General features: G+C 48.8%; 1 protein-coding gene and 1 long non-coding RNA gene across 5 annotated transcripts in view; one reads left to right on the top strand and one right to left on the bottom strand.

The window, feature by feature from the left end:
- The window catches only part of hivep2a (HIVEP zinc finger 2a), an 81,043-nt gene that overhangs the window by 34,239 nt on the left and 24,616 nt on the right, over positions 1-22,188 (bottom strand). For 2 of the 4 annotated variants that reach the window (XM_081602720.1, XM_081602718.1), the window contains exons 1-2: positions 19,669-19,952; positions 11,716-11,775 (exon numbers count right to left, since the gene is read on the bottom strand). The gene's annotated coding sequence lies outside the window, so the exon portion shown is untranslated. Of the gene's footprint in view, positions 1-11,715; positions 11,776-19,668; positions 19,953-22,188 lie in introns of those variants that run through there. The other 2 variants (XM_081602719.1, XM_081602717.1) reach the window with 1 other exon arrangement.
- On the top strand, positions 9,548-12,208 carry LOC145549820 (uncharacterized). The gene is made up of 3 exons (XR_014085672.1): positions 9,548-9,656; positions 9,737-9,817; positions 12,118-12,208. It is a non-coding gene; the product is annotated as an uncharacterized LOC145549820 (long non-coding RNA).

Here is a 22,188-nt window from a genome sequence, read left to right on the forward strand (position 1 = left end):
AATCCATCAGAAATTTCTATTATGGTGGAAAAATGACGCAACGTCCCTGAAGACGAGAGAAGAAAACTGAGGAAGAGCAGCTGAAGAGAAAAACGAGGCAAAAGCGGAGATGGAAGAAAAGGATCTTTAAATAAACCGACAGATTAAATAACTTCATAAGCAAAACGCCTCTTCAGAGCAAAGGAAGAGCCTCTCGTCCCGAGTTCGACATTTTTATAGCCGCTGTGGGCCGGAGGCCCCGAGTGAGAGCGGAGCGACGCCGACGCCTCGTCCATTCATCCCTCAGCAGCTCCAACGCAGCGCTGCGTCCTGACAGAGACCAGGAGGGACGGCCTGAAGCCAGGCAAACACGCAGAGAGACCCGGAAAAACACGCAGAGAGACCCGGAAAAACACGCAGAGAAACACGGAAAAACACGCAGAGAAACACGGAAAAACACGCAGAGAAACACGCAGAGAAACACGGAAAAACACGCAGAGAAACACGGAAAAACACGCAGAGAAACACGCAGAGAAACACGGAAAAACACGCAGAGAAACATGAAAAAACACGCAGAGAAACACGGAAAAACACGCAGAGAAACACGCAGAGAAACACGGAAAAACACGCAGAGAAACACGGAAAAACACGCAGAGAAACATGAAAAAACACGCAGAGAAACACGGAAAAACACGCAGAGAGACCCGGAAAAACACGCAGAGAAACACGGAAAAACACGCAGAGAAACACGGAAAAACATGCAGAGAGACCCGGAAAAACACGCAGAGAAACACGGAAAAACACGCAGAGAAACACGGAAAAACATGCAGAGAAACACGGAAAAACATGCAGAGAGACCCGGAAAAACATGCAGAGAGACCCGGAAAAACACGCAGAGAAACACGGAAAAACACGCAGAGAAACACGGAAAAACACGCAGAGAAACACGCAGAGAAACACGGAAAAACACGCAGAGAAACACGGAAAAACACGCAGAGAAACACGCAGAGAAACACGGAAAAACACGCAGAGAAACATGAAAAAACACGCAGAGAAACACGGAAAAACACGCAGAGAAACACGCAGAGAAACACGGAAAAACACGCAGAGAAACACGCAGAGAAACACGGAAAAACACGCAGAGAAACATGAAAAAACACGCAGAGAAACACGGAAAAACACGCAGAGAGACCCGGAAAAACACGCAGAGAAACACGGAAAAACACGCAGAGAAACACGGAAAAACATGCAGAGAGACCCGGAAAAACACGCAGAGAAACACGGAAAAACACGCAGAGAAACACGGAAAAACATGCAGAGAAACACGGAAAAACATGCAGAGAGACCCGGAAAAACATGCAGAGAAACACGGAAAAACATGCAGAGAGACCCGGAAAAACATGCAGAGAAACTAACAAAAAATTAGAAAATATGCAGTAAAAAAATCAGAAAAACAAAAACTGATAAAACGCAGAACGTTTGGAGTAAAACAAATGATGAGCTCCAGAGAAAAACAAATAACTTAAAAGATTCTGGCAGAAAATAAGTTAAAAAATTTACTTATAGAGAAAAACTGGAAATGTTTAAAGAAGAAAAATAAAATGTAAATGTTTCTGTTTATGGATAATTTCACAACATGGGAAAAACAAGAGAACATGCCTCTGAAGAAGAAACAATTATCCACCAGGTTTCCATGACAACCACCAGACTCTACCTACCATCACAAATATCAAAATGTGGAGCAGTGAGCTCTGGTCCGATCAGAACCAGAACCTCCAGCTGGTTCTGATCCAAACAGCAGATTAAAAACCAACTGATTTATTCATTTAAACTGAGAGGATGAGAAACGGATCAACTTCTGACTTATTAACTAAAAACATAAATAAAATATAATGAAACAAAATGTCAGCAGTGAAGCAAGTATGAATGTTTACTTTGATTTCTGGTAAAATGACATCAGTCAAATTTAAAACATTTTATCAGCGAGTTTAAAGAAGGAGAAACTCTCCTCTTCCTCTCCTGCAGCGGAGCAGCAGTGTGTGTGTGTGTGTGTGTGTGTGTGTGTGTGTGTGTGTGTGTGTGTGTGTGTGTGTGTGTGTGTGTGTGTGTGTGCAAGCTGCAGTTTATTCCTGACACAATGGGGGCGGCCGGCTGAATGACTACTGTCCGAAACACCCGTTACTCACACACACACACACACACACACACACACACACACACACACACACACACACACACACACACACACACACACACACTCGGCGCCCGCCCCCGCGCCGTTACATCCGCGGCGCAGCCGGCAGGTGGGCGGTGTGGGTCTGCGCGTCTGCAGCGCCGCCGTGACGAACATCGCAACACGAACCGAACCTCCAGCAGCACAGATGGCGGCAGCACAAAGAAAACCACAAACTCACCCAAAAACCGGAGCAGCTTCGGCTCAGAGGCGCCAGGAGATGCAGCTTCACGCTGCTGCAGCAGCATGAGGCTGCATCAGCAGCAGCATGAGGCTGCAGCAGCAGCGTGAAGCTGCTGCAGCAGCATGAGGCTGCAGCCTGCAGCGTGAAGCTGCTGCAGCAGCGTGAAGCTGCATCTCCTGGTTTCTCCTGAACTGATTCTCCGTCTGCATCCTGCATTTCTGAGCGCGGGCCTCAACACGCCACCCAGACATCGCAGGTCATGACACCCCGTCTCCATGGAAACCAGATGTTTACAGTCAACACAGTGGCGGCGGACGGACGCATGGCTGCAGCAGCTGCTGCTGCAGCTGCCAGGGAACTTGATGAGGAAACGATGGCGGGAAAAAGTCGGAAGAATTTCTGCTTCCAGGAAACGAAAAACAAACAGAAAAACATTCCTGACGTCACGCAGCAGAAATCCGGGAAATGCGTCCGGTTCTGATCCGCGGAGCTCAGACTCATCCGGAACCAAAAACACACCACAGCTTTCAGGGCAGGGGTGTGCAAAGAGCGGCCCGGGGGCCATCTGTGGCCCGCTGGAGCAATCTGCGCGGCCCCTCAGCCGCAATGCAACTCGATTCAAATCCAGAATAACTTTATTGATCCCAGAGACTAAATGTTGTGACTTATTGATGGTGACGGCAGCAGAGATCTCCTGTAGCAGTCAGTGTTCCAAACACTCAGCCAAACAAGGAAACAACAAACTCCAGAGTCAGAAACTGTCAGCTGAACTTTGTTATGTTTTGCTTCTACAATCATCTAAATGTTTATTTTTGAGCAGATGAGCTTAAAAACGTTTGTTTTAAAACTCTTTCAGGTCTGAAATAAATCCACATCTGCAGCCGGTCTCTGATTTGTCTAAAGGTTTGCAGGTTTGATGAATATGTTTATAAAATATTCAGTGCAGCAGAAAAAATATTTTGCTTCATTTATTTTATGTCATTTAAACTTTAGATCTGAATCTTTAAATATCAACATAAATAAAAGCTTTAAAACTTTATGTCACTTATTAAACCATGATGTAAAACAGCTTGGTGAGCGTTGGCACCAATATGGCAAACCCTTTATGTATATAACCTGAGGCAGTGGGCCGAGAGCGCCGCCCTGGGGAACGCCTAAACAAACGAGAAACGATTTTTCTGTCCAGAATGGAGGGAGTATCCAAAGGAGGCAGAAAGTTATTTTTGGAGGAATAATTTCCTTCTGGTAAATGGAGCCACTGTCAGCCGGTTCCGGTCCGGCTCGGCCCGGTCCGGTTCTGCAGGAAGCCTCCCGGCGCTGATTTGCATGGCTGCAGCTGATGCAGGCTTCCTCCTCGGCCTGTCGCTGCTCTGCTGCTCATTTGACTAACGTTTCCGGTCATTTGGATCAGAGGTTTACAAACTTTCAGCTTCGAGCCACAGAAGAACCAGCAGCATCAAATGATTGATTCAGTAACCGAGAGCAACCAGAGCTTCAACCTTTAATTCAGATTCATTTCATCACCTCGGCTCGTTTAAACTCAGGTCTGACAAAACGGCAGCATTTTCATGGACAAACAGCAGGAAAGACATTTTATTTCATATCTACTGTAAACGTTTCTGCTGCTGGCAGCGTAGAAATATCACAGATAGAAGCTGTTCAGATAGAAGCTGTTCAGATAGAAGCTGTTCAGATATACAGATAGAAGCTGTTCAGATAGAAGCTGTTCAGATAGAAGCTGTTCAGATGTATCACAGATAGAAGCTGTTCCTCCAGCATCACCAGATTAAAAAAGATTCTCTTATCAGACGTGAATCAGAAGGAATTTAAAATAAATGGCGTTTTTGTTGGAGCCATAATGAGTTTTACTTTGAAGGGCACCGTTTGGACTCAGACAGGAAGCGCTTCCTCTCGGGGTTACCATGGAAACAGAGGACGGCTTCGTCAGCAGCTGACCCGCGGAGTTTTTCCTTCCTTCTCCAGTTCGGTCTGTGAACCTGCTGCTTTGCATCGCTTTGCATTTCCTCGCCCGGCTGTTTGCATGTGAGCAGCTGGAGCGGCCGGTTCTGGGTCGGGTCGGTGCCGGAGCTGAGCTCTGGCCCGGTTGCCCTGGTAACCGCGTGGCGGCAGCGGGTCGGTTGTTTTGTCCGCTCAGACCCAGACGGTCATCAGGGAGACACTCAGGTGGAGGGAAGCCGCCGGGATCTTTGGGGTTCCGGATCAGAACGACCCGGATGTTGGTGAACCGCGTGAAGAAGAAGAAGAAGAAGAAGAAGAAGAAACGGTTCCTTTCCTCGGTTCATTCAGTCCCGCAGCTTCACCTGAAACCCGCAGCTTCACCTGCAGCTTCACCTGAAACCCGCAGCTTCACCTGAAACCCGCAGCTTCACCTGAAACCCGCAGCTTCACCTGCAGCTTCACCTGCAGCTTCACCTGAAACCCGCAGCTTCACCTGCAGCTTCACCCTGAAACCCGCAGCTTCACCTGAAACCCGCAGCTTCACCTGCAGCTTCACCTGCAGCTTCACCTGAAACCCGCAGCTTCACCTGCAGCTTCACCCTGAAACCCGCAGCTTCACCTGCAGCTTCACCTGAAACCCGCAGCTTCACCCGCAGCTTCACCTGAAACCCGCAGCTTCACCTGCAGCTTCACCCTGAAACCCGCAGCTTCACCTGAAACCCGCAGCTTCACCTGCAGCTTCACCTGAAACCCGCAGCTTCACCTGCAGCTTCACCTGAAACCCGCAGCTTCACCTGCAGCTTCACCCTGAAACCCGCAGCTTCACCTGAAACCCGCAGCTTCACCTGCAGCTTCACCTGAAACCCGCAGCTTCACCTGCAGCTTCACCCTGAAACCCGCAGCTTCACCTGAAACCTGCAGCTTCACCTGCAGCTTCACCTGAAACCCGCAGCCACAGAATAATTCATCCACTTTCTCGGCCGCTTCCGGTTGAACTTTGACCTCGTCGTTCCCGGTTTCCTCTCCCGTTACTCCGGATCATTCTTCACTTTTTCCCATTTAAAGTCACGTTTCTGTCGGCCGCAGACTTAATTAATCACACAACTCATTAACGAAGTCTGTCCTGTTAATTAATCAGCTTTCTGCCCTAATGAACAGTCTAAACTCGTTAAACCTGTTTCACTCTTAATTAGCCGGTAGCTCCGGGGCCTCGCGCCGCGACAGGCCCATTAGGCTGCGCGCGCCGTGGGTGTGTGCGTGGACCGGGGTTTTCACATTACCTCGCCCTAATGGCGCTGATCAAATATTTATGGGCAGGAAGCCGAACGGCAGAATGATGGCGCTCAGGGAGACAGCAGCCGGCGCGCCGCCTTCAAGTGCGGCTCGTAACTTCCGGAGCTACGGAAGCCCGAAGGCTCTTCCTGCACCGCGCGGACACGAACGAGTCATTAAGGCCCAAACGCCTGGAGGTTCTGCTGGGCCCGGTCCAAACCAGAGCCAGAACCAGAACGCTTCCTTCCTTCCTTCCTTCCTTCCTTCCTTCCTTCCTTCCTTCCTTCCTTCCTTCCTTCCTTCCTTCCTTCCTTCCAGGAACTCAGCCTTCCTGAAGCTCACTTTGAACAAAACCTAGTCTCCTAGCCTCCTAGTCTATAGCCTCCTGGTCTCCTAGCTTCTAGTCTCCTGGTCTCCTAGTCTCCTGGTCTCCTAGCCTCCTGGTCTCCTAGCCTCCTAGTCTCTTAGCCTCCTGGTCTCCTAGCCTCCTGGTCTCCTAGTCTCCTAGCCTCCTAGTCTCCTAGCCTCTAGTCTCCTGGTCTCCTAGCCTCCTGGTCTCCTAGCCTCCTAGTCTCTTAGCCTCCTGGTCTCCTAGTCTCCTAGCCTCCTAGTCTCCTGGTCTCCTAGCCTCCTGGTCTCCTAGCCTCCTAGTCTCCTAGCCTCCTGGTCTCCTAGTCTCCTGGTCTCCTAGCCTCCTAGTCTCCTAGCCTCCTGGTCTCCTAGTCTCCTGGTCTCCTAGCCTCCTGGTCTCCTAGTCTCCTAGCCTCTAGTCTCCTGGTCTCCTAGTCTCCTGGTCTCCTAGCCTCCTGGTGTCCTAGCCTCCTTGTCTCCTAGTCTCCTAGCCTCCTGGTCTCCTAGCCTCCTAGTCTCCTAGCCTCCTAGCCTCCTAGTCTCCTGGTCTCCTAGCCTCCTGGTCTCCTAGTCTCCTAGCCTCTAGTCTCCTGGTCTCCTAGTCTCCTGGTCTCCTAGCCTCCTGGTGTCCTAGTCTCCTAGTCTCCTAGCCTCCTTGTCTCCTAGTCTCCTGGTTTCCTAGTCTCCTGGTCTCCTAGCCTCCTGGTCTCCTAGCCTCCTTGTCTCCTAGTCTCCTGGTTTCCTAGTCTCCTGGTCTCCTAGTCTCCTAGCCTCCTTGTCTCCTAGTCTCCTGGTTTCCTAGTCTCCTAGCCTCCTTGTCTCCTAGTCTCCTGGTTTCCTAGTCTCCTGGTCTCCTAGCCTCCTGGTCTCCTAGTCTCCTAGCCTCCTTGTCTCCTAGTCTCCTGGTTTCCTAGTCTCCTGGTCTCCTAGTCTCCTAGCCTCCTTGTCTCCTAGTCTCCTGGTTTAATGGTCTCCTAGTTAGCACAGTTAACGTTTTAATTAGCGTAGTTAACGTTGTAGTTAACACAGCTAACGTAGTTAGCACAGTTAACGGTTTAGTTAGCGCAGCTAACGTTGTAGTTAGCACAGCTAACGTAGTTAGCACAGCTAACGGTTTAGTTAGCGCAGCTAACGGTTTAGTTAGCACAGCTAACGTTGTAGTTAGCGCAGCTAACGTTGTAGTTAGCACAGCTAACGGTTTAGTTAGCGCAGCTAACGTTGTAGTTAGCACAGTTAAAGTAGTTAGCACAGCTAACGTTGTAGTTAACACAGCTAACGTTGTAGTTAGCACAGTTAAAGTAGTTAGCACAGCTAACGTTGTAGTTAGCACAGTTAAAGTAGTTAGCACAGCTAACGTTGTAGTTAGCACAGCTAACGGTTTAGTTAGCGCAGCTAACGTTGTAGTTAGCACAGTTAAAGTAGTTAGCACAGCTAACGTTGTAGTTAACACAGCTAACGTTGTAGTTAGCACAGTTAAAGTAGTTAGCACAGCTAACGTTGTAGTTAGCATTTCCCACAACTACAAACCACTTCATACAAATTTACAGTAAAGTTGTAAATTTGTACAACTTTACATAAAAATGTAAAAATGTCTTGTATGATTTAAAACTTGCTCGTCTGCCTTTCTTTTCCGTTTCTTAAGATGCAGGTTCTTTCCGTGTGTTCTGCAGAACCCTGTCCAGGCCCGGATTAGCCCTCCTCTGGGTCCGGTTCCATCAGAACCATCCAGTCGAATGAGTTCAGCGTCGTTATGGAAACCTGAGACTGAACTGGACCTTCTGGACACGTCTGACGAGAACATCAAGCCTCCTTCTGGGACCCGGCATGCCTCTGATGCGGTTCTGATGAGCCAGAGCCGAGACCCGGCCTCCTGCGTCAGGTGCTGCCGGCCCGGTCCGTTTGGACCGCGGCACATCTGGCAGGATGTTTCCGTCCTGCAGCTGCTTCTCTTTAAGCTTTAATCCCAAACACATGAACCCGGCGGTTCTTCCGGTTCTGCAGGTTGTGAATACCTCCACAGGTGTGGCCGTACAGAATGTCCCGACCCATTCAGAGAACACGCCGAGGCAGCGGCGCTGCTGATTGGCTTCACTCAAACAGCTGACTCGCAGTTTGAGTCGAGTGAGTCAGTGGTGGATTCTGGGAAGGGGCTGGGTAGAGATGACCGGCACTGATGGGAAATACACACACACACACACACACACACACACACACACACACACACACACACACACACACACACACACACACACACACACACACACACACACACACACTCTCACATGCCTTCAGTGGTCATGCATTTTATTGCTCTGGCAACGCTGCAGTGACAGTCAAGCCAACGACGAAGACTTGAGTTTAAACTGAAGAGACGAAAACAAAGCTTCTCAGATTTCAAAATAAAAGCATGGAAGCTCAGCAGCTGGCCATTTTTTAGCCTGTGAATAAAACCTGGACCGGTTTCACACACACGCTGGAAACCATCCACAGTCTGAACGTAATCATCACTCAATGACTTCTGCTGCTCTCAGGATCACCATAATTCATCCGAACGGCTCCTGCTGCGATTTCTCCTTCAACCTATCTGGACCTCGTCTCCTCCGACTCAAACTGTTTTACACGTTTTACAGTTTTATATCTCAAATATCCTCCTTACTTAACGGAAAAATGAAACCACACAGTTACAGGCGCAGGCTGATGTGGTTTTGGTGGTGAGGGATTATTATATTATTACTACAGGCTGAAATGGACACCATAAAACACTTTTTCTAACTTTCTGGACTCAGATGCTGTTTATAGATCCCAGTTTCTACAGTTACAGTCAAAACGATCAGAAACAATCTGAGTTATTTAGTCTGTAGGGGTTCAAGGTTTAAAGTCATTTTCATTTTCCATTTATTCATAAATATCAGTTTAAATTAATATGTAAATGTTTGGCTTACAAACTAAATAGGAAGCTGAATACGTGGACTGAGCTCAAATATTTAGCTTGCTAGCTAAGTACTTAACTAGCAAGCTAAATATTTAACTTGCTAAATATTTATCTCCAAACTAAACAGTTTATTTAGCTAAACATGTAGTTTACTTGTTTCTTATAAGTTTTTACGTAGTCGCAGGCTAAACGATTAGCTTGGAGCTAAATAGAGCGCACCTCTCAATACGCTGCACCCACAAGGTTTTTAAGAGAAACTTGCATATATAAGCCGCACCGGGCTACAAGCCGCTGGTCTCTCCGCCGATCTCGATAGTTTCCATGCAGCTGTTAGCTAAATAATTAGCTTGGAGCCAAATATTTCTTCTTTAAACTAAATATTTAGCTTCAGGCTAAATGTTTAGCTAGCAACTACGTGCAAGCTAATGACAAACATTCAACCTAGCTTGGAGCTAAACATTTAGCTTGGTAGCAAAATATTTAGCTGGCTAGCTAAGTTTGGAGTTAAATGTTTTATATCTCGTTGTAAATATATGCTAAATCTGTCAAACTTAACGTTTGGACAAGTTTTTCTCCTAAATATTATGAAAAAGTTTCTTGTAGCCAAGTTTTGGACTTGATACAGGAAATGTCGCCGCCCGGCGCTGCCGTGAGAGCGGCGCTGGGCGGAAATGCTAATACGGGGGCGCGGCAGGAGAGGGAGGTAAAATACGGTAGTTTCCCGGACAAAACGGGAGACTTCACAGGTATGGTTATAACCAGGTTATAACCAGATATCGATCCTGAATTTATTTCCAATCTCTAACGTAGTTTGATGCCCCTGTAGGGGAAGAGTCGCCACGTTTCTGGGCAGATCGAGGGGAAACTCCCGGAAGCTGAACGGCGGGAACATTAGCAGCATCAACAGGTGCTAATGTCTATTTTAGTCCGCCGTCGGTCTGAGCCCGGCTGGCGGTAACGGGGCGCTGGAAGCAGCGGCTCGTCTCCCAGCCTCGGTCTGAGGCCGGCTGGCGGTACCGGGGCGCTGGAAGCGGCGGCTCGTCTCCCAGCCTCGGCAGGGAGGCGAGCCGCCGGCAGCCGGTGATTCTCCGCCTGGACCGGCTGTGGCAGCTAGCTTTATGTTTAGCTCTGAGCTGCTGGAGAAATACCAACCATCATCCGTTCATAGGAAATACTAGATAAAAAATATGTTAAATATAAATATTTTTCTGAATATCATTACAACATCTCCTTAATTGTGAATTAGTTTCAAATAAAGGTGTCCAAACTGAGGGGCACGGGCCATTTGTGGCCCCTCAGCTGATATTGTCCTGCCCCACAGACTCCAGTTCGGTGGCCAGCAGGTGGTTAATGCTGATTAATTAGAGCAAAATTAATTAGTTTATTAATTTAGTTGGAGTAAAAATCCTATTTTAAATAATGGCGCCGTCTCTATATTCATTTATTTTTTCCCAGTCAGTGAATTTAACCACAGAGAGACAATTCAATATCTTTCTATTCTACTTTTTTCTTTTATTACAAATATCAAAATCTTTTTACACTGGAAAAGATTTGTCTTTTAATAACTGCTTTTTAAACCTAATTTATTTATTAAACTCGGATAAATACGGAAACATTTTAAATAAATCCTGCTGCTCTTACTGACTATCTTTTAGTTTTCCAGACCAGATGCCTCTTTTTAATAAAGGCAAAGTGCAGAACCGGGTCAGAACACCTTAACCAGAACATCGACCCAGGCCCGGTCCATCAGAACCAACACAGAGTAATAATAAAAACAGTTACGGGTTTGATGAAGACGAGAAGCAGAGCAGAACCAACTAAAACAAAACCGTCCATAGGTACCTAAACCCTGTATAGGTGTCCTCCAGATGCCTGAAGGACCCGGTTAGTCGGGTTGTAACTGAACTGAAACGAATCTATTTTTAACTGAGTGACCAACATTCCTGCAGCGTTGGTTCATGTTGAAACGCAGAGCGAAGGGAACACCCAGCACCCCTAATGCCCCCCACTGTCCCCCTAATGCCCCCGGCATCCCCTAATGCCCCCACCACCTCCTAATGCCCCCACCACCCCTAATGCCCCCACCATCCCCTAATGCCCCCACCACCTCCTAATGCCCCCACCACCCCTAATGCCCCCCACTGTCCCCCTAATGCCCCCAGCATCCCCTAATGCCCCCCTAATGCCCCCCACTGTCCCCCTAATGCCCCCGGCATCCCCTAATGCCCCCCCCACCCCCTAATGCCCCCACCACCCCTAATGCCCCCACCATCCCCTAATGCCCCCACCACCCCCTAATGCCCCCCACTGTCCCCCTAATGCCCCAGCATCCCTAATGCCCCCACCACCCCTAATGCCCCCACTGTCCCCTAATGCCCCAGCATCCCCTAATGCCCCCACCACCCCTAATGCCCCCAGCATCCCCTAATGCCCCCCACTGTCCCCCTAATGCCCCCAGCATCCCCTAATGCCCCCACCACCCCCTAATGCCCCCCACTGTCCCCCTAATGCCCCCAGCATCCCCTAATGCCCCCACTGTCCCCCTAATGCCCCCAGCATCCCCTAATGCCCCCACCACCCCTAATGCCCCCACTGACCCCCTAATGCCCCCAGCATCCCCTAATGCCCCCACCACCCCTAATGCCCCCCACTGTCCCCCTAATGCCCCCAGCATCCCCTAATGCCCCCACCACCCCCTAATGCCCCCCACTGTCCCCCTAATGCCCCCAGCATCCCCTAATGCCCCCAGAACCGGTCCAGAACCAGAACCGCTGCTACACAGTGACTATGGCGGGCTGGACTCACCTGCTGCTTCCCGCCTGCGGCGCCGTTAGTCCCGACAGGAAGTGTCCTTATGGCGCCATCCTGCCAGAAAACAGAAATTCATTTTCAGCTTCAGATAAAAACTGAAATTAATATTTTTTACAGACAACAGAAAACAAGAAGTTTCCCCTGAGGAGGGGAGCAGCAGCTACACGTTAGCAGGCGGGTGGGGAGCAGCAGCTACACGTTAGCAGGCGGGTGGGGAGCAGCAGCTACACGTTAGCAGGCGGGTGGGGAGCAGCAGCTACACGTTAGCAGGCGGGTGGGGAGCAGCAGCTACATGTTAGCAGGCGGGTTTTCCTTCGGTAAAATGCGTCTACAGGCTTTCTGTGAATATAGACGGTCATTTTGACACATTCAGACTGTATTTGTGTTTCTGCTCAGGATGCGAGGGGCGAGAAAGCAGCTCCGCTTCCAGGAAGTGATCAGAGCGACGGACAGGAAGTGGTCAGAGCGACGGACAGGAAGTGGTCAGAGCAGGAAGTCATCAGAGCGACAGACAGGAAGTGGTCAGAGCGACGAACAGGAAGTGGTCAGTGCCGGAAGTGATCAGACCGACCGACAGGAAGTGGTCAGAGCAGGAAGTAATCAAAGCGACCGACAGGAAGTGGTCAGAGCGACGGACAGGAAGTGGTCAGAGCAGGAAGTGATCAGAGCGACCGACAGGAAGTGGTCAGAGCAGGAAGTGATAAGAGCGACAGACAGGAAGTGGTCAGAGTGACAGACAGGAAGTGATCAGAGCAGGAAGTGATCAGAGCGACAGACAGGAAGTGGTCAGAGCGACGGACAGGAAGTGGTCAGAGCAGGAAGCGATCAGAGCGACGGACAGGAAGTGATCAGAGCGACGGACAGGAAGTGGTCAGAGCAGGAAGTGATCAGAGACAGACAGGAAGTGATCAGAGACAGACAGGAAGTGATCAGAGACAGACAGGAAGCAATCAGAGCGACGGACAGGAAGTGGTCAGAGCAGGAAGTGATCATAGAGACAGACAGGAAGTGGTCAGAGACAGACAGGAAGCAATCAGAGCGACGGACAGGAAGTGATCAGAGCAGGAAGTGATCATAGAGACAGACAGGAAGTGGTCAGAGAGACGAACAGGAAGCAATCAGAGCGACGGACAGGAAGCGATCAGAGCGACGGACAGGAAGTGGTCAGAGAGACGAACAGGAAGCGATCAGAGCGACGTCCAGGCGCCGCCATGCTGATTCATGTAAATAATGCATCAGGCTGCGACGCTGTGCTGAGATGCTAAAGCTGTTTGTGGGCAGAAACATCTTCAGAACGTTCAGCAGAATAATATTAATAAAATATTAATAAAACTTTTTACGCTGCTTCATTGAGGGGCAGCAAAAACTTTTCCTTTATGTTTATTAATGTCTGCCGTAGCAGCAAAGGCATAACCTGCAATTAAAATTAGAAATTTGGTCTTTCAAAATAAAAGAACGACTCAAGTAAATTTTAAAGTTTTCAAAATAAAAGTCTGTCAATATAATTCAGCTGATTCTTGCATGTTCCACATAAACCACTGACAATTCAAAATAAAAGCCTTTAATGTTTTATTGCTTACATTAAAGGGGTTTATGTGACAAACTAAGAATAAAAGATGTTTTCAGCTTTTCAAAATAAATCTGCAAGATACCATTCAAAATAAAAGTAAATTTTTAAACTTATTTATTTTAAGTCTAAAATTCCATTGAGTAATTATTGCAGATTCTGTGTTGAAAATCAAAATAAAATATTTATTTTGATTTGAAAAATTACAAAGTTCAAATGTGCTCTTCAAAATAAAAGTCTAAATCTTTCCCATCATTGGTTCTTGCATAAATGGCTCTAAATCCACAAACTAAAAGGGATTATGTTGCCCTAAGTTGAGATTGTGTTGCCTTTTCACAATAAAAGCATGTTGCTATAAATAATTTAGTGATTGAAATATTTTATGATAAGATAAATAAATGAAACTTTCTTCAAAGTAAAAGCTTGCAAATGATGGATTACAGCAAACTGAGGTTCCATGTTACGACGGGACCGAAACCAGACAGGAAGAGGAGATTCTGTTGGCCTTTCAAAATAAAACTCAGGTTCCAGAAAACTGAAGCAGTTCAGCCTGAAGAAAAACGGGTTTGGAAATAAAAAGGTTCCGCTTGTCGTCACGTGAGTCAACAACACACGGATCAGAACACGTGACGACACCAAACAGAACCAAACAGAACCAAACAGAACCAAACAGAACCGGGCTGATAGGCGGATTTTTCCGAGCCGCCCTCCTGATCCAGTCCGCCAGGAGTGAGGCAAGAAAAAACCGTGACTCTGTTTTTCTTCTTCATGTCTGTCAGACACACACACACACACACACACACACACACACACACACACACACACACACACACACACACACACACACACACAGCGTGTTTCCACAGAGGAAAATCGTCCGTCCAGCTGCGGCTCCCAGATCCTTTTATTACATTTTTCCAAACAAACGTCTCCTCTGCTTGTTCATGTGACACAATCTGTTTTATTAAAATCATCGCTGGCCTCAAACTGCTGGCAACGCAGAAAACAACTGGCCCTTTCAAAATAAAGCGTCTGAATGGAAATAAAGCTCAGATGTCATCTTCAAAATAAAAGTCTAAATGTTACATAGTTTCATTTCTTGAATAAATTGGTATAACATTACTAGAGGAAGAGGAATTATGTCGCCCTTTCAAAATAAAAGCCTGTTCAGACTTTTGCAAATGTTTATAACCCTTCAAAATAAAGCTCACACATTGTCGTTAAAAAATGCTGAAAGGATTCTGTTGGCTTTTCAAAATAAAGCTGTTTCCAGTTTCTAAAGATATCAGTTCTAATTTTTATTGTTATAAATTATCTGTTAATATTTAATTAGAGTTAGCAAGAAATGTTAGCAGAAATAAAACATCGATGGCTTTCCGTAGCTGTTTGGCCTCCAGGCAGGAAATCAGCTGCATGAAAACATGAGGCTCACGAAGCGGAGACATCGCCGCCCCGAAGGCAAAAACATGGAGCTGCTTCGGTTCCACAAGCTCAACAGTTTATCAGGCAAATCAGCCGTTTGTGTCAAAGGTCAAAATCCGTAAGAATCAGCAGAGAGGAGCTTCTGGAGCTGAACCACCGTCCACACTGTGAAGCACAGCAGTGGCAGCATCATGCTGCTGGACAGGGAAACCACATCCAGAACCAGCCTGAACCTGGGCTGGAGTTTCACCTTGAATCAGGACAAACAGCCTAGACATGCAGCTGGACGGCCTAGTCAAAGCCCAGACCAAAATTAAACTGATCATCTGTAGCGAGATTTGAAAACTTTCAGCTTCAGTCTGTAACAAAGACAAGCAGCCAGAGCCGGATCTAGTCAAAGTTCTGACTCAGGGTGTCTGAACACAAACACGCCACACTTTTCAGATTCTAACCCTTCTTTAAAAAGGAAATGAAAATTAAAACTTCTGTCATTTATGACGAGACAGAAAGTGAAGAAGTTCATGAAGAGTCAAAATATCTGCAACATTTTATTTTGAAAAATAAAAAGGTTTTAATGAATGAAAGCTAAAAATAAAACGGCGTCTGGGTGTTGAATCTGGTTTAAAACTGAATCTGGTTTAAAACTGAATCTGGTTTAAAACTGAATCTGGTTTAAAACTGAATCTGGTTTAAAACTGAATCTGGTTTAAAACTGAATCTAGTTTAAAACTGAATCTGGTTTAAAGCTGAATCTGGTTTAAAACTGAATCTGGTTTAAAACTGAATCTAGTTTAAAACTGAATCTGGTTTAAAACTGAATCTGGTTTAAAACTGAATCTAGTTTAAAACTGAATCTGGTTTAAAACTGAATCTGGTTTAAAACTGAATCTGGTTTAAAGTTGAATCTGGTTTAAAACTGAATCTGGTTTAAAACTGAATCTGGTTTAAAGCTGAATCGGGTTTAAAGTGCAGCCTCATTCATCCCGGTTCACTGAGTCGGGATGAACGAGGTCAACATCTGGAAGACATGGCTGCAGGGAGGGAAACATCCAGCGCCGCACTCTGGCGGTTCTGGACTGGGAACCAGCTGGAACCATTCGGACTCGGAGGCGAGCGGCTTCCCGGCCCGCTCCCGGCCCGCTCCGCTCCGCAGCCATGTGGGGAAACAAAGACGTGAAACCGTGGTTCGTTTTTTCCGACATGCTGGGAATCCAAGCGGGGACGACGGCTTCCTTCCCTCCACCTTAGTGGATCCAGCTCTTTCTGCATCACAGCCTTTTCCAGCTGCGTCCCAATTTCCAAGACTTACAACAATAAACCGACCACATAATTAAATAACCACAAAGTCGACCCGTTCACTGCAAAACAACAAAAAGCAGGAAATGCACTGATTGCAGGAGCCAGGCTATAAAACTGACGTCCTGAACTCATCTGGTCAACACTCACCCAGTCAGCCCCAAACCAGTAAAACCAGTAGAACCAACCAGCAGCAGGAGATTCCAGCCTGGGACTCGGATCCATGCAGCGACCTGCTGCTCGGTCAGCTGCACATCAGCAGCAGGAGGTCGGAGTTCATTAGGAAGCAGCAGCCATTGGACTGGAAACCATCAGGTTACATAATGAGCCAGCAGGAGGCGCTCATTTAATCACCAGTTAGTGTTAGTGGGCCCCATACGTGGGCCGGGGTCTCTTCTGGGCTAAGAGTTAGCTTATCTCCTTCCCTTATGGGGCCCATTTATAAATGCTGGCCCCATAAGCTACAGGTTAAACCTGTAGCTAAGTAGCTAGCTGCGCTAACCCATCTGTTCCGCTAATGCTAACCCACTTCATCAACATGGTATTTAAGTGAAGCTAATGCTAAAATGTTATTTTCACATGGTATTTAGGAAGCTAACACTGTAGCATTATTCAAGCATATTTTTCGGAAGCTAATGCTAAAGTGCTATACCAACATGGTATTTAACTGAAGCTAATGCTAAAGCAATATTCAAACACAGCATTTAGAGGAAGCTAACACCAAGGGGCTTTATTTTGAAAGGCCAACAGAATCACTTTTCTCATGTTGTGCAATAATTCATTCCAAGAAAACTAAAGACTTATTTCAAGAGAAAGCAGAGCCCTTATTTTGAAGGGCTTAACATAAAACATAACCAGGAGTAAAACACTTTGTGAGGCACACCTGGAAAAAATAATAATAAATAAATAAAATCAGCTTTTAACTGCGCGATGCTAAAAACCAGCAAATATGGAGGCAGTCTGAAGGGGCCCCAGAAGAGGCTCTGCCCAGGGCCTCATGTGACCCGGGGTCGCCTCTGCGCCTAGAAGCCGTTTGCTTCGCAGGCCGAGCCGCTCCGGGCCCAAACGCACACAGACCCAACCGCAGAGGAATTTCCTCCTTTCATATAAACTGATAATGGGACGCGACGCAGCGGGAGCGGAAAAACCCGAGTGACTGACGAGCCTCGGCATTCCAGGCCCGCCCGCCCGCCAGCGCTGCTCCCCACAGGTTCCCCGCCTGATGGGCCGGAGAGGAACCGGAAAACACGCAGGTCGCCTGGGGTCAACCCAGAGGTCAACCCACAGGTCACCTGGAGGCCCTGCTGCGCGGCGAGCGAGCGTGAAGCTGCAGAGCGACTTCAACTGATGCGGCGTGGAGGTGAGCGAGGAAGAGGAGAGACGGGATGAAGAAACTCCATGGAAACCAGAACAGGAAGTAGAAACACAGCAGGAGGAAGAGGAGATAAAAAAATGTATTCATCCATCCATCTCTGCTCTTCCTTCCTATTTTCATCCCTCCATCACAGATCTCTCTCTCTCCATCAGACAAACAGGCTGTGATCTGCTGCCTGCTGTGTGTGCGTGTGTGTGTGTGTGTGTGTGTGTGTGTGTGTGTGTGTGTGTGTGTGTGTGTGTGTGTGTGTGTGTGTGTGTGTGTGTGTGTGTGTGTGTGTGAGCCTGTGTGTGTGTGTGTGTGTGTGTGTGAGCCTGTGTGTGTGTGTGTGTGTGTGTGTGTGTGTGAGCCTGTGTGTGTGTGTGTGTGTGTGTGTGTGTGTGTGTGTGTGTGTGTGTGTGTCCTGGCGGCGGCAGCAGCACAGACGGTGTGTCGGGTTTATACCTGCAGAGAGGCGACATGAACGCAGAGCGAGGAGTAAAGATGGACGTCCAGGTGATTCAGCCACCTGGACGCTCGCTGCACTGCAAAACTGAATTCATTTCACCAGTTTGATTTTAAAATAAAATCTGACTCGTTCATGCAGTAATTCAGACATTTATCTGTTCATTCCATTAATTTGCCTAACAGCCAATTAAAAACTAATAAAATAGCATCATTCTACATCACAGTTCCTCCTTCCACTCAACCTTCCACTTACTGATATATTGACAGAAAGTTGAGTGGAAGAAAAAGGTGTGGTGGAAAAAGATGCACCAACTGATGCTGTTCATCTGATCAGGCATCAGTTGCTGTCGACTTAAAAACTGAAACTGTTTCAGTTGAATTTAGTCTCTAAAAACAAAAATGGGTTTTAATCACAAAGTAGAAACGTCTCGTTGTCCCTCCGTCAGGCCAACGCTCGACGTTCTGAGCCGGAGTCAAACCGACTCAAGTAGAGGAAGAACATGAAACCCAAAACCTTCTTCCTGCTTTCCTACAGCAAACGGTGAATTAAATGTCTTTATTTTGAAAGTCAGAACTACTCAATCTGATGAAACTAAATAATATCTGATAGTCAGTCAGTAGATAAATAAGAAGTCAGTTATGGAGTAAATTAAAGGCCCCCGAAGTAAAAATAAGCTCTGCCCCGGGCCTCGAATGGTCTGGAGTCGCCTCTGTCGGAAGTAAATGTTACAATTTAACAAACGATTTCCAGAAAAACATATTAACAAAAATAAAAACTGAACTTCTTCTTTCATTCATTTTTATTTTAGAGAGGAAGCAGCACAGAGGAGGAAGATGATGATGATGATGATGTTTCTGCTACATCGTTTTCCTAAAGATGCAAATTAGAGACGGAGCAGGAAAAACTGGACAAAAATGTTTCTGCTAAAAGTTGGAATGAACCTGAGGACCAGAGGACGAAGCAGCAAAACACACACACACACACACACACACACACACACACACACACACACACACACACACCAGGCTTTGAGAAGCACACTTCACTGTCTGAGAATTTGTGAATGGAAAAACGTTTTAACGGCGTTTGGCGGGACGGCAGGACGTCCTACGCGTCTCCCTCAGCCTGTCCTCATGTCCCTCAGCCTGTCCTCATGTCCCCCAGCTTGTCTTCGTCTGTCCTCAGACACGTCCCAGTCTGACCGAGTCACTTTATTTGTCTTTCCGTCTCCAGATCTGCGTTTCTCTGGAAAGTGAAGAAGGAAAACAGGAAGCATGTTTTCCACGAAGCGGCCGCCGGGAGGTTGTAAAAACTTGTTTTGGTCAATCTGAAGCGGTTTAAAGTTTCCAAACTGGATTCGATCCGGATTCAGAACCGGGAGGCGGGAACGACTTCCGGCAGACAAAGAAAAGGGAAAAGTTACCTGAGGCACCTTACAGGAAGGAGCAGCAGAGGTAAAGAGGGGAGCGACACCGCTGGTGGGACGATCAGCTGAGTGTGTGTGTGTGTGTGTGTGTGTGTGTGTGTGTGTGTGTGTGTGTGTGTGTGTGTGTGTGTGTGTGTGTGCGCGCGCGTCCGATAATAAAGTCACCCGGGGAGGAGAAGCAGGGAGAGACAAGAGACTAAACCCATCCGGACAGGTCGCTGTGTGTCCGGGCAGAGGCATCACCACGACAACGGTGGATGAGGATGAGGAGATCCCCCCAACACACACACACACACACACACACACACACACACACACACACACACACACACACACACACACACACACACACACACACACACACACACACACACACTCAGAGAAAATGAAAGTAGTGAGATCTGCGCACCGACCTGCCCGGCTCTCCGTCTTCATCACCCGAAAGCATTCCTCCGCTCTGCCGCTCCCTCCTTCCATCGACAAACCAACCGGCCGACCCTCTCACACACACACACACACACCAACACACACACAAGTTAAAGTCCCATAGCGTCCGACTGCTCCATTCATCCAGCGAGCCGTCCGCCGCGCTGCGTGTTTACATCTGAGTCTGCTGCCTCACTCAGCAGCAAGGCATCAGAGAGAGAGAGAGAGAGAGAGAGAGAGAGGTCGGAAGTGTGTGTGAGTACAGCAGAGTGGGAGCCCTAGAGAAACACTCCTCTTGCCACAGGAGTAAAGCCCAGGCGTGACGCAGAGCCAGAAATAGACGGCGGGCCCCGGTGGGGGGGCGGCGCCGGCCAACATGGCGGCGCTTTTCAGCGACGCAGCGGCTCAGCGAGCTGCTTCCTGAGGCCCGAGCAGCTTAAAGTACAGGAAACTTCAACTACAAGTTATTATTCCAGCACGTTTCTGGCGCCCCTCCAACATGGCGCCCATATGGAGAGACGCTTTCAGACATGAATACTTCAACACAATAACACACAGACTGATTTATAAGAAGTGATCCGTTTGGTGTTACTAACATTTGGACTGAAAGTAAAGCTCTGAGCTTTGCTTCACAATCACCTCAAGGCTACACATATTCTTTCTGCCACACTTCTTCCTTCCACTCAACTTTCCTTCAATAAGCTTGGAAACAGCAGCCATCGCCTTGTTGTGGAGACGTTGGTGGTTTTCTGCTGGGCGTCTGTCATCGGCTCCTTCCTGATTTCAAGAATATTCATGGAAAGTTGAGTGGAAGGAAAAAGTGTGCTTGAAAAATTGGATTCTAATTTTCTCACAAACAGAATTTTAGGTTTTGTTTGTGCTCCAAACCAGAATCATCAATGCTCCTATAATATTATGCAATAGGAACTAATTCTATGTACAATATTTCTATGGTAAATAAATGACGTCACACCAGTGATGGACACATTGAGCAGCAGAGCGGAAGGGGCGGGGCTTATGGGAATAACATGTAAACTCGGTGGAAGACCCGAAGCCGGGATTGGGACCAAGAACCTTTTTGCAGGTTAGCATCAAAGCTAACGCGATGCTAACCTGGAACCAAAGGTTTGCAGCTGAAGTCCCGCCTGCGGCTCGGATGGAAAGTTTCCCTCGGTGTCACTGAAGAGACCCAGCGGCTCGGCGGCCCTTCAGGCCCGTTGGACCTCAGGGTGACGCCGCCGCAGTCCGAGGCTCCAAACATTCGCTGTTATTTTTGGCCCCGTTTGTGTTTTTCTCCAACTATTTACTCAGCTTTCTGCTGCCTGAGGGCCGGGGGGGAACCGGGGGGAGCCAGGGGGGGAACCGGGGAGGAACCGGAGGGAGCCAGGGGGAACCAGGGAGAACCGGGGGGAGCCAGGGGAGGAACCGGAGGGAGCCGGGGGGAACCGGGGGGAGCCAGGGGGAACCGGGGGGGAACCAGGGAGAACCGGGGGGAGCCAGGGGAGGAACCGGGGAGGAACCGGAGGGAGCCGGGGGGAGCCAGGGGGAACCGGGGGGACCCAGGGGGGGAGCCGGGGGGAGCCAGGGGGAACCGGGGGGAGCCAGGGGGGGAACCGGGGAGGAACCGGAGGGAGCCGGGGGGAGCCAGGGGGAACCGGGGGGACCCAGGGGGGGAGCCGGGGGGAGCCAGGGGGAACCGGGGGGAGCCAGGGGGGGAACCGGGGAGGAACCGGAGGGAGCCAGGGGGAACCAGGGAGAACCGGGGGGAGCCAGGGGAGGAACCGGAGGGAGCCGGGGGGAACCGGGGGGAGCCAGGGGGAACCGGGGGGGAACCAGGGAGAACCGGGGGGAGCCAGGGGAGGAACCGGGGAGGAACCGGAGGGAGCCGGGGGGAGCCAGGGGAGGAACCGGGGGGAGCCGGGGGGAACCGGGGGGAGCCAGGGGGAACCAGGGAGAACCGGGGGGAGCCAGGGGAGGAACCGGGGAGGAACCGGAGGGAGCCGGGGGGAATCGGGGGGAGCCAGGGGAGGAACCGGGGGGAGCCGGGGGGAACCGGGGGGAGCCAGGGGGAGCCGGGGGGAGCCAGGGGAGGAACCGGGGAGGAACCGGAGGGAGCCAGGGGGAACAGGGGGGAGCCAGGGGGAACCGGGGGGAGCCAGGGGGGGAACCGGGGAGGAACCGGAGGGAGCCAGGGGGAACCGGGGCCCACTGGGCCCAGTGGGTCCGGTTCTGGAGCAGAGCAGTATCCATGGAAACCGATCCCGATTCATTTACAATGAAAACGGCGACTTCAGGTTTGTCTGTTTTCCAACTGTCCCTGAAGTTCCTGCTGCATTCAATGAACCTCGGAAAATGAAACTCTTCACATCGATCAGCTCAGCGAGTTAATATTTAAATATTTTAATTCTGAATTGTTTTGTTTTGTCTGCAGGTTGGTGAACAACAGAGAAACTGGATCAGCTGGATCAGAAACACACACAGAGACACACACCTGTCTGAGCCCGTAT

This window comes from Poecilia reticulata, chromosome 21 (genome assembly GCF_904066995.2).
Source record: "Poecilia reticulata chromosome 21, P_reticulata-male-v2, whole genome shotgun sequence".
Taxonomy (NCBI): domain Eukaryota; kingdom Metazoa; phylum Chordata; class Actinopteri; order Cyprinodontiformes; family Poeciliidae; genus Poecilia; species Poecilia reticulata.